The sequence below is a fragment of the Corvus cornix genome, chromosome 6, assembly GCF_000738735.6.
Source record: "Corvus cornix cornix isolate S_Up_H32 chromosome 6, ASM73873v5, whole genome shotgun sequence".
Taxonomy (NCBI): domain Eukaryota; kingdom Metazoa; phylum Chordata; class Aves; order Passeriformes; family Corvidae; genus Corvus; species Corvus cornix.
In genome coordinates, this window is record NC_046336.1 from 20,839,412 (window position 1) to 20,851,434 (window position 12,023).

General features: G+C 45.3%; 1 long non-coding RNA gene across 1 annotated transcript in view; it reads right to left on the reverse strand.

The window, feature by feature from the left end:
- LOC120410242 overlaps positions 1 to 8,215 on the reverse strand; it is an 88,490-nt gene extending 80,275 nt beyond the window's left edge. The window contains exon 1 of the long non-coding RNA XR_005602231.1: positions 8,116 to 8,215. This is a non-coding gene — a long non-coding RNA (uncharacterized LOC120410242). The remainder of the gene's footprint in view (positions 1 to 8,115) is intronic.
- Between the last annotated feature and the right edge of the window lie 3,808 nt (positions 8,216 to 12,023).

Consider the following 12,023-nt stretch of genomic DNA (forward strand, 5'->3'; position numbering starts at 1 on the left):
GTGCCAATACTGAGAACAGCCACTATAGGATTGGACTGCTTTCCTCAGTGGTAGTATCAGTTTAAATGCAAACCAAGAGGAGTATGTTCAAAGAGCATCTTAACCCTGTTTTCATTCAGCAATAGGAAAATGCTAGGACTAACATAAAAATAATTATACCATAGCTCTACAACATGCAAGGGAGTTAACAACCTCAGAGGAACATTATGTTCAACACCAACTGCAATTACGACAATCCCGGAACACCAGTTCGCTCTTAACCTACCCACATACACAATGCAAGACCAAAAAGAACTTTTGAGCTCTGCCTGCTACCACAGGCACTGAAGCATCACGTATGGTTAGTGAGGAATTTGTATTTATAAGTAATGCAATGAGGAAAGGCAAACATCAATATTTTGTTTGAGGCAAAGCAAGCTTTCCTGCAGAAAGCTTTGTGTTTGTATGTTTACGTGGACTTGGGCCATGGAAACACACCATGTTCCACGCACAGTTACAGGATACTAAACTAAAGATGCGAACACATGATAACAGCACGTTTTCACAGTAGCCTCCACTCAGGAAAGTAGGCTTATTCATATCATGCTTTGATACAAGTGACCAGACTAGAAAAAGGAACATGAAGGAAGGATATAGATGGAAGTCTCCAGACAAAATTAAATCAGGAGACAGTGACAGATCTCTGTTTATAAGGAAGATGATTATGACTCAGCCATAAGTAAAGCACATGCATTTTGAGCTTCACTATCACTGAGTGAATCCAGCACATTTAATTAAAAACAAAAACAATGAAATTACAAGTAACAAATTAAATACATTGTTTGTAACCAAAATGGGGGGCAGGGGAAAGCTTGATGTTTCAGAGGTGTTCTGGACAATAGATCAGACATGGAGACTAGCAATTTATGCCAGGCTTCAATGCTGAAATGAATCTGCCTCTTCACAGCTGCTGGATTGGGCCAGGATCCCACTTTATTCCACTGAAAAAGCAGGTTTAACACTGCGATAGCTCACATCGTTCTCCTGAAAGTGGATTCACACAGCTGATGAAACAGGGAGCTGCAGCTGTCCTCACGCACAGACACCCTGTGTTGATCGATGCAATGTCTACACTAGTTTGTCTGCTCTTTTTAATACCTCTGCAGCCCTCAATAACTGGAAGGACAAGCAGTTTTCCAACAGTTAGGTGATGATGATTTCAGTTCTGTAGCTCCATTGCTGAGACAAAGGATGCCACTTCAAAGACATCTCAACACTTGAAACAGACCTACACAGGTGATTTCCAGAAAAGAAACACAAACAAGACACGGGTGATGACAGATTCAAGAGGATGACATTTTAAGGGGTCAGGCAAAACACCAAACTTTTCTCCACTGAAAATTTCTGCCTTTTATTAGATTGCACAAGAGTTCCCAGTCTTGCTGTGCTCCTTGTTCATCTTGGGCTGTTAAATATTAAGAGGTATTCAACTTGCTGTGAAATTACATTATTCATCTCAATCATGCAATGTGCCACTGTGTTGGGCCACTCCAAACCTGACCTCACCATTTGTTCAAAGTTAAGCTTTCAGCAGTGCAAAACCTAGACTGTGCAGAAGAGAAGCCTGTCTCTTTAAAGAAAAAAAAATCATAGTCCAGTACCTGACATTTTGACATTCTCCTTGCCTACAGAGTCAACTACGATCTCTACAGCTAGGTTTTGGATGGAACAAAGACTCACCCATGACTTGGTCTGACTTCTCTGGGACAGGCATGGCTGTCCCGGGACCACAGTAAGGTCCTGGTTACCACTTCCAATGGAACCCAGGCTGTTAAACAACTTAATCACAGAGGCAAGGGCAAAGACAATTGACAGTTGCAGAACAAGCCGTAACAGCCAGCACTTGCAAAAGCTTTCAGCCTGAAGTGTGAGTGGCACAGAATCCCTACCTGAGCACTAGCTTAAGAAGAAAAATGTACAGAAAAGATGTTCTAAATATGGGAAAGGTAGTTAAGATCAGAAGAGACAAATTTACATAAGTAATAGTGAAGATATTAAAAGTGCTACACTGAAAAGCAGTCCAGGATTAGGAGCAAGTTAGTTGTTACTCTGGAAGGTGTTCAACTTACCTTCTGCTCAGATACTTATCCCTCTGACATTCTCTACATCTGGAGTGACATTCTCAGTTTTTAATATATTCAGTGGAAAAACAAAAAAGAACTTCCAGCAGGTGATTCACCTCAACAAATGTGGCCACCTCCTTTAGGATAGATTTAGAAAAGAGCAGTGTCCTAACATACCCTTAATATAAAGGGAACTTACAGTGCCCGGCTCAGATGTGGACACTTCAGCTGTATTTACACACTATACCTTCACATGTAATCAGATGAGTCCAACTCTCATCATCGAAGAGAAGCCAGAACTGACTGTTTTAAAAGCCCTTTATGATACAAAATTTTCCATTCACTCTAAAGTACCAGTAAGGGCTAGAGAGCTAATGCAAAGTCATTCAGTAAGAGGTTCTTAAAACAAAAATAGACATTTGTAAATGTTCTGTGGTTCTTCTAACCTTTCTGAAGTAAATCTCAAGCTTCTCTGCTTTCCTAAATTGAGCTCTACTACTCACAATGTACCACAGCTAAGGCCTATCATTACACTTTGTCATTCCCAATGTTTCCTTTGAGGAATTAATACCAAAGTGATTGAAAATGTAAGAGTTAAGATCTGTTGAAGAGCTCTAAAAACCCACATGCAAGCTCTGATTTTACTTCAGAAGTACTGCCAAGCAAATTAGCATTAATTAGAGACAAGCTTAAAGACCAATAAAATATTAGGCTAATGGAATCATCTGGAACCGTAAAACTAAACACGATCAAAGGAAAACAAGTTGCTCTGTCACATATCTAATGGACCTGACACAGGAGCCTCCCAACACAAACCACTCAAAGGAGTGTAATATTCTTGGAGAGTTCCTAACACAGAACTGAAGGATGTAGGAGACTGAAGAAACAAAGAGAAGAGAAAAGGCAGGGTGCTGGGGTTGTATGCTTTCAAAGAGACTGACCAGATGGCAGACCAGAACTGCAAAAAGAGATTAAGAAGGGATAAAATTGTCATTTTGCTGTCCCTCTTTCCTCCTTCCCTCTTGCATCAGTTATGCCAACCCAGCTCCCAATCCAACAACTGAATACATAGAAAAAATATACGTCAATAAATAAAAGCAGCAGAGACCCCTGGCTCTGGAGAGGGCCACAACTTGTTGGTGTGCCATCTGAAACATGCAGCTTTATTACCTACTCTCTCCCCCATTGCAGAAACCCTCCCTGAGGAGGCAACCTGCTCTAGGCAAGCCTCCTCTTGTGAGTTACTGTACCGGGATGGGAAGGTAGGAGAGGAGGGGACAGACTCTGCTGTCTCTTCCTTTACAGACAATGTCCTAGACAATCTTTTCTACTAATGGAGATATTTCCAAAGGGAAAAAAAAAAAAAAATCAGAATAATGCACTGCAGTGTTGAGAGAAAACAGATCAGGCACAGCACAACTGCAGCCCACCAAACTCTGGATCACACTCCCTCATTTCCATTCCACACTCAAAACACGTAACAAAACGCTGTAGATGTTAAGTGCAGCGTGAGACACCCAGAGTACAGGGACCAGCACTAGGACCTGCACAAGCCCTGTACACTGAGCAAAGGACAAAATGTATCTCTCCTTTTTCAACCTCCTTTGATTCTGGGGAAAACATATGAATGTTGGTATCTGATCGCTGTTACTTTTAATGCATAACTTCATAATTTGTATTTAATGAAAAATACTAAATTCACTTAATGGAAAGGAAGAGGGCACTATTATAGGCTAAGTTAAGGTGGTAACGTTTCAGCCTGAGAGGAGGTGCAAGCACTGTTGATACTCCATGTCTGCAACCCCAGCAGGAAGAACAGCTGCGGTTAAACACAGCTACAAACACATTTGGAAGAGACAGGTATTTCCGAACACCTTCTTGGTGTTGCTAGTACATAAGCAAGTGCTGCATGAAGCTATCCTTTCTTATTTTGCTTGACAAATTTAAAAGCAGGCTGAGTCTGTAGAGAGAGCATGTGCCCATCCCTCTCCTTGTTTGAAGAGTTTGGGCAGCTTTAAAAAATAAGCAAACAGCAAATCCCACTTCTGTGAAAACAGATCTTGTGACGCTGGCCAGCGTAAGCCACAAATATTTTGAGAAGGTCCGAACTGCCCTTACAGTCTTATAAAAAAACCTCACATTCATTGCTAAATCAGCTTACTAAATATATTAGAGCAGGCAAGAACATGATGGAGGGTATCTTCCTGGTGCAGAAGATTAATTCATCACTCGTGTCTAGAGAGTCCTACTGCATTTTTAACAGAGTAACATATGGATTGAGTCTAGTGATCTATATAATTTCCTTTCAGGATATGGGTCTATATTGAAAAATAGTCCCCAAACAGCAACTGCCAGAGGACAAAGACCTTCAAATATCACTATTCAGGAAAAACAGGTAGGGCTCTCATCTGTACACTCCAGTAAATCTTTCAGTGGTGATTTAAGATACAGCTGTGCTCCACAGATCTCCTGGAGATTCCTGCTTCCGGAGCAGGATCAGCAAAGCAAAAGGTCTGTCTGTACCTTCACTGCTGCACCACACAGCCTGGCATCTCCAGTGGCTGAAGCAGAGGCACATAGTCCCTTCTGATTCTGCTGTAGTGGGAAAATTGTCAGTGTAAAGGTAGGGAGCCCAGCTCAAAAAAAAAGAAAAATAAAACCCAGCCTCTGAGACTTTCAGAGCTGATGTCAGAACACCCAGAGATCAGGCAGGAGCTGCACCAGCACACAGTGCCATTACAGGCCAGAGGTGAAGCGCCTCAGCGCAGGCATAATGAAATGCAGAGCTTCACCTCTTTGCATTATGTTCAATTAAGCAAAGCAACCGTGTTCAGCAAAGTCACGGGGAATTTTCTACAGACAGCTGATGTTGCTTTGGGCCTTCTAAAAATATGCTCCCAGGACTAGCCTTCCACCACTCCTGTGCTGCTCAAAACCTGTCATCAGACAACATCAGCAGCTTGGATGTATTTGCCTTGAAACGCACAGATTGGAAAGACAGCTAAAATGGAAAAAAATTGAACTCAAAGACCCCTTCATCACCAAAGCAACAATAAGACTAGAGAATCAGAGACAGCAAACACAAGCATCCACCCCAATTATCTCCAGAATCCAGGACAGACCCAGCACTCATGCCCAGTGCCGCCGCCACCACTGATTTGCCTGTGTGCTGCTGCAGCAGCATCACTGCCTTACACCCACAAACTCCACTGCAGCTGCCTGTTGAGCTGGAAATTTGATACACTGCAAAGGTTGCTGACAGCCAGAGGCTGCTCCCTTGTCTATAAAGTATCCTGTAATAAATTACATTACAGATTGGGGAAAAGGATTCAGAAGAGTGAGAATTAAAACACAACCTTATGAGAGCTAAATGAGACCAATTAAAGGAGATTTGCTACAAGTGCTGAGGGATTTTGACCCGAGCTATAATCAGGGATAGATATGCATTCCTTTAAAAGAGGAAAATGAGCAAGAGATCATGTGTAAACAACTCTGCCAATTAAAATGAAACGGATTATCTTATCTGTGCAGCTCTGCTCAGAGAATCACCACATATTCCAGATATACCACAGAGAGATTTGAGACAGTCATTCAATCCTCTGAAACAAGGCTCAGTGATGGGGAGATAGGCTGTGGTTCAGGACATATCGAAAGCTCAGCTGCATTTGGTTATTTCCCCTTCCCGCATTTTTTTAAAAGAATAAACATGGAATTATAAATGTAAATACAAAACTAGGCTCAAGCTATTTTTACCAGGCCCCTACATGAATTCTGATGCAGATCAGACCAAAGGTTAGGCATCACAACGGTAAAACATGCCTTATGCAAAATCCATGCAGCAGATCCCACCATCACTGCACTACTAGACACTGCTGGGAGACACACAGCTTGCCCAGGCACATGCTCATGTCCTGATAAACAATTGCACATACTATGCCATAACTCAAGACACTGACTCTCAATTTTTCTGTATCACAATCCCATTTTGCTGCCAGATGGGCCCCCACTCTCCATTCTGACACCCAGTCTGAGAACCCATACCCACAAGCTAAAGTCATTTCTGCAACTGGAGCAAAAATTTTGACATGGACAGATGTACCACTACTCCTGCTCTGTGTCCTTGCTCTCAGCTCATCCTGAGCTGCACCCTTTTTTAAAATTCCAGTTCTTCATAGTTCATATATACATGCAAAAAAGCAGTTTTACAAAGGCTGAAGAAATACTGAAACAGAAGAAGAAAAGACCCATTAAGGAAACCATGTTCAAGAAGCAACAAGGAAAACAGTACCATGTGCTTAGGGGAAAACAAAAACCAAAAGGGAAGAACAAACAAAAAGAGGAACTTGGGATAAGGAATAAAAATTTAAGAAGAAAGCAGCAACTGGACAAGATAATAACTGCAAGAGATACATACTCGTTCACAGCTGCTGACAACAGAAAGTTTTTAGACCATTTTATGCTGGTTGCCAGATTTAAGCACAGAGGTTTTCTACTGGCTCGAAACTGGTCTAATGGAGTCAGGCTGGTTTTGGAACCAACAATCTCAACACACCACAATCACTTTTGTGCAGGCTGAAGAACAAACTAAAACGCCTTTCTATGTCCATTCTGTCAGCATATCAGTGATCTCAGTACCATGAAAACAGCTGCACTGACAAGCCCAATGCAGAAACGCTGCACAAACCGACCGTGGATGGAGCGCCTCAGGTGTCTTTGTGCAGCAGCTCTACAGGGCTCGGCTCTGGGATCACCGTGTGGGTGCAGAGCCACCTCACATGGGCAATGTCAGCACGTGTGGGCACCCAGGCCAATAAACTCTTGGGGCTGATACTAAGCTTCTAATTTTTTCTGACTCTTCGGGTGCTTTTGTACATGTGTCCCTCCATACTGCCATCATTCAAAATTTCCCAGCCCAATTACCACAGATAATTGACTGCACATAACCTGAAAAATTCATCAGAAGTTTCTAGTTTACCTCTGCCACAAAGGACAAAGCTACACTTCCTAACGAGAAATGTACATACAATTAACAACAGTGAATACTTCTTTGAAAAGACTGGTCACAAAGAATCCCAGTGTGGAGTAGCATTAACTTGTGGCTGAATTCAGATGTGTGACATTTGCTCACTTCTAATTCAGGCAACACAGTTTACTCACACTTGCATAAGCAAACAGGGATGTCTCGTGCTTTTATATAGCCCTTTAACTCTGCAAAAATGTTTTAACAACCAAAATATGATGGGAAATACTACCGGAACGATTCCTCACGTTCCATCAGCTTTCCCTACGTAATTTTTGTTGTGTCTTTATGGTACCACAACTGTACCCGCGGCTGGCCTGCTCTGAGCGCAGCCCCCAGACAGCAGCGTGTGCAGCACGGGCAGTGCAGCCGCAGCCTCACCATGGGGACAGAAGCATCCTCTGCCCCGGTGCACGCCGACTACTTCGGCGCCGGTCCCGCCGTACTCAGCAACCTCGCCGCCCGCAACACGACGCCGTGGGGTAAACAAAGCTGGAGTGAGGCCGGGAGGGCAGCTCCGGCCCAGGACCCCGCTCCCCGCCGGCGGCCGGAGCACAGGGTGCTCTGAGGGGCGGCAGCCGCGATGGGACGGACAGGAGTTGCCGCTCCGAGCCGCATGTCGGGGGCCCGGCGCCCGCCAAAAGCAGCCGAACAGTGCTGCAAAACCTTCGGCCCCGGGCATGGCCGGCAACGGAGCACCATGCTGGGGCACGGGCCCCCCAAAGTGGACTCCCGGCGGGGGCCCCCGGCCGCACAGGTGGCTCCGGGGCGGAGGGTAGCGCCCTCCGCACCGCCTGCCCCGGCTCGGCCCCCCCGCCTCCTCCCACGCCCCGGCCGCTCCTCACAGACTGCCCCCCACCCGTGACCGTCACCCCCGGCCGGCACAACTTCCCCCGGCCCCGCCGGCGCCGCTCGCTCTGCCCCGCCGCCCTCCGAGCCGGACCAGACTGGGCCGGGCCGCCACCACCGCGCTGCCCTCCTCCTCCACCTCACCTGCCGCAAGAAGGCCCCGCCGGGCGGGCACGGCACGGCTCCCGGAGGGAGAGCGGACGGGCGTCCCCCGGCGCCGCGAGCAGCGCTCAGGCCGGTCGCGGCCCGCCGGCTCCGGGGCGCTGCGCGTCCGTCCGGCCGCTGGGGGAGCCGCCGCCGCCGCCGCGCTGCCCGGCCGCCATCTTCCGCGGGGAGGGAGGGACGGACGGAGCGGGGGAGGGGCCCGGGGCCCCGCCCGCCGGGAGCGCGGCGGGGAGGGCTCGGGCCGGGGTCCCGCAGCCGCGGCAGCCGCGCCTGCACCGAGACACGTGGCGAGGGCTTCCCCGCGCCCGGCAGCGCGGCCGCGGGGACCGGCGGTACTGCCGCCGCGGCCCGGTGTTGCCCGGCACGGTCGCGGCCGCCGCCGCCGCGCTCCCGGGCAGCGCGGAAGGCGTAGGATGTCCAGGAAAGCAGTAGGTAGAGATTGCCACTGCTGTGACATCGCCGGCAGCAGCCTCTCGAGAAACACAAACACGCACGGTGCAATTTGCTACGTTAGAAAGGTGGAGAAAATTGTACTAGGAAGCCAGAATGGGATGTGAAGCCACATCACAGAAACATTTGTTCTCAGTGGAGGCTGGAAGAGTGGACAGTACTTTGGAAATTCTGTTAAACAGTCCTACTTTTGGATCTGCTGTGGAGAAAAAACCCAAAGCACTACAAAGAGCGAACATTTGGGACCACCTAGCATGACTGGGACCTGGTGCAGTCAAAAGCGACAGAAGAGGAGCAAGCAAAGGGAAAGCAGGTGCTCAGGGAATAAGGCCTCATGTTGGCAAAGTACTGCTTCCCATCCTGCTGTCAGAGGAATGCTGGCACCCAGTGAATAATTCTCAGAAAACCCTCAAAAAGGCAACACAATATGTAGATTTGCTGTACAAAAACCTGCTCCTGTACTGAAAAGTTTAAAAGACTCGAAAGTCGCGGTTTTAGGACACATTTACAAAGGGTTTTTTATCTTCAGCTAATCAGTTTGCACCTGAAGCACTGACCATGCTTCTGCAAGCCTCTTAAGCCCATGCCAGCAGGTGAATCAAATAACTGAAGAAAAGCAGACAAAGCTATGAGCAATCATATCTTAGTGTGCTTCAAAAGCCTGTTCTGCCTCTGGCTGACAGCACCCCCACCTCAGCAGAGGTTGATGAGGCAGCTGCTCCCACCACCTGCAGTCTCATCACACAGGTCTGTGCTGCCAAAATACCCAGCAGCACATATTTTAACACGTGATTGCATTTCTGTTGAGTTAATCCAGACGCGTGCCACAGTGCTCACATCAGATTAATATCGTCCCCCTGCCTGCAGCCAAAAACTAGCATGGCAGCAACAGGTGATGCCCAGTCTACCACAGACCTTGCACTTTCCAAAACAGCTGATCAAATCTGAGCCAACAGAGGGAATATGTAGCAGCTCAGCACTTCATGTCATGTGCTTGTAGCATTTGTCATCCAGTACTACATTCTGTGAAATGGGATTTACCATTTCAAAGTACAATTTGATATTCTGGTAAAAAAAAAAAAAAGTATTTTTTGGTAGTTCCTATCTCTTCCTTGGTCCAACCTACCTCAGTTACAGTAAGGGAGGGGAATCAGTGACAGGAGGGTATGCTGTACACTACAGTTTGCACTATACAGGTGCAAGAGTATCAGCTTAAAACTCCATTTAAATGTACTGTGGAAGTAACTACTCCAAAATATGACCAGTCTTTCCAAACCCCTCATCCTTCCTCAAACCACCAGCACAGAATTCACCTGCTTTCCTTCTCATTTCACCACAAAACAACTCTCCATCCCACTGTCCTCACTGCCTTTCTAGCTACCTTATATGTAACTTCTCTACTCACTTGCAAACCACTCTGAGTGCTTGGCTTTATGACTCCGTCTTCCAGGTTATCATGTTGCTCTGCACCTCTCACTTAGCATGTGCTATCCCTGGTAACATTGCACTTTTCTGAAGCAATTTCTCTTTCTTAAGGTTATATAAACATCTTTCCCTGGATATTCCATTTAATGGCTCAGGCCTGTTTCTTCCAAAAGGGAAAGTCAAAGTAAAAGATTAAATTTCTTACTCTTTCTGTTGAGGCTCAATACAGTCTTTGTAATAGGTATGGAAGATTTTTACTGATATTGTAACAGCTTAGGTGTTAAAACTTGCTAACATATATAAAACAATTTCAGCATTAATCCTGTTTTGGAATGAACAACACTGAAATCTCTTCACAATTCTTAAAAGCATTTAAGACAATCTATGCCAAGTTTGGGCCTTTTTTAACGAGAAAAATATGCTAAATCTAAAGCAATGAATTTCAAATGTCACATTAGTAGAAGATATATTTTTTTGTATAAGTAATTTTTTCAGTTTATTTTGAACTTCTAGACGTGTAGTAAGAAACAAACAAATGCTTTCTGGAACAGGAACAACCATACGGCAGTAGCACTGCTATGATGACTGATGTAACCTATAGGATGTTCCAATGTAAACAAGCCTCTGAAGCACAGCCCTGGTGCCATTTTTGCAGGCTGTCCTCTATTGGTATGAGCACTACTCTTTCCCACAGAAGCATGAAGGAGAAATAAACCATGATGAGACAGTATTTCATTGCAAGAACTGGCCAAATCCCAACTCCACCAACATGCAGTCATATGATGCATTAACAAAACTGTTCTCTGTGAATAAATGTCATCCTGCCTATCCATTCATGGATAACTACAGTAAAATTACATAAATTTCCACAGATTAGGCACAACCACCTTTCCCTCTCCCCCATTCACCAGTGCTTTAGAGGACCCCCCTTTAGCACAAGAAACTTTCAGAATGACATTTTATTAACTTAATTATATGCATCCCTTCCTTGTAGCCAGTCTGTCTTAAAAACCACGAGCATATGCATTTTTGTTTTCTAATACTTGTTAAGTATAAGAAATTGGCTTAAAATTCTTCAGAGTACTACACACCAACCAGTAAATTCCTATTCCTTCCCAGCAGGCAAAGAGGACATTCTGGCAGGTGAGGAGCTCTCAGGCACTAAGGATCTCAAGGGAAAAATTCATGATCCTCCACTCAAGCCACTTTAAGTGCCCCCAGAGGATCACCTTTCTCTACTCTAAAATAAATGTATACCAAACCCAAATAAACAACCAGTGCAGGTGCATTAGTCTGCAGTCCCAAACCTTTCAAATTCTCAGGCAAAAAAAATTATCTGTGATGTGTAGCAGTAATACCACCCAGCTGCTCTGCAGCACTGTTCATCAGTCTCTTACAGTGGTTTCTACAGAGGTCAGGCTTATCATCTGCATGGACAAATGGGAAAGCTGAAGCACAGACCACACAAGTGGCTTATCTGCAGTCACCCTGCAAAGCCATAGCAAACCCAAAACTAGATCACAAGTCCAATCATTAATCAAATGCTCTGTTTTCCTATGTTCTTAATTACACATAAGTAAGAAGTAATGATTTTCATAATAAAATGGAAAGCATATTGATATTCAGGGTCTGGTTCTGCTCATGCTTCTCCCCACATCGCATAGATATTATAGCGTAAAAGCATGCTGCAGGCCTTTGTGCCACTAGCCCAGCAAGTGAGAGCAGAGCAATCCTAGTCTAAAAGGAAATGTACTTGGGCATAAATAAAAGCTACCATCAATTACAGGTCTCCCACAGAGTAATCCACCTATGTATACAAGCATGCACGTGCATAAATTGGGAGAGAGGGAACTTTAAAAACCATGCTCAGGCACTTGTTTTGGTAGGAAGATGGCAAAACTTCATCTAATAGGATGAACAGATTTTAACCAGCCATAGCATACTGGGAAGTAAGCTTCTGTGAATATCCCTGTTTGAGCTCAGTACTGGAGCTATTACAATGCAGGGAAGTA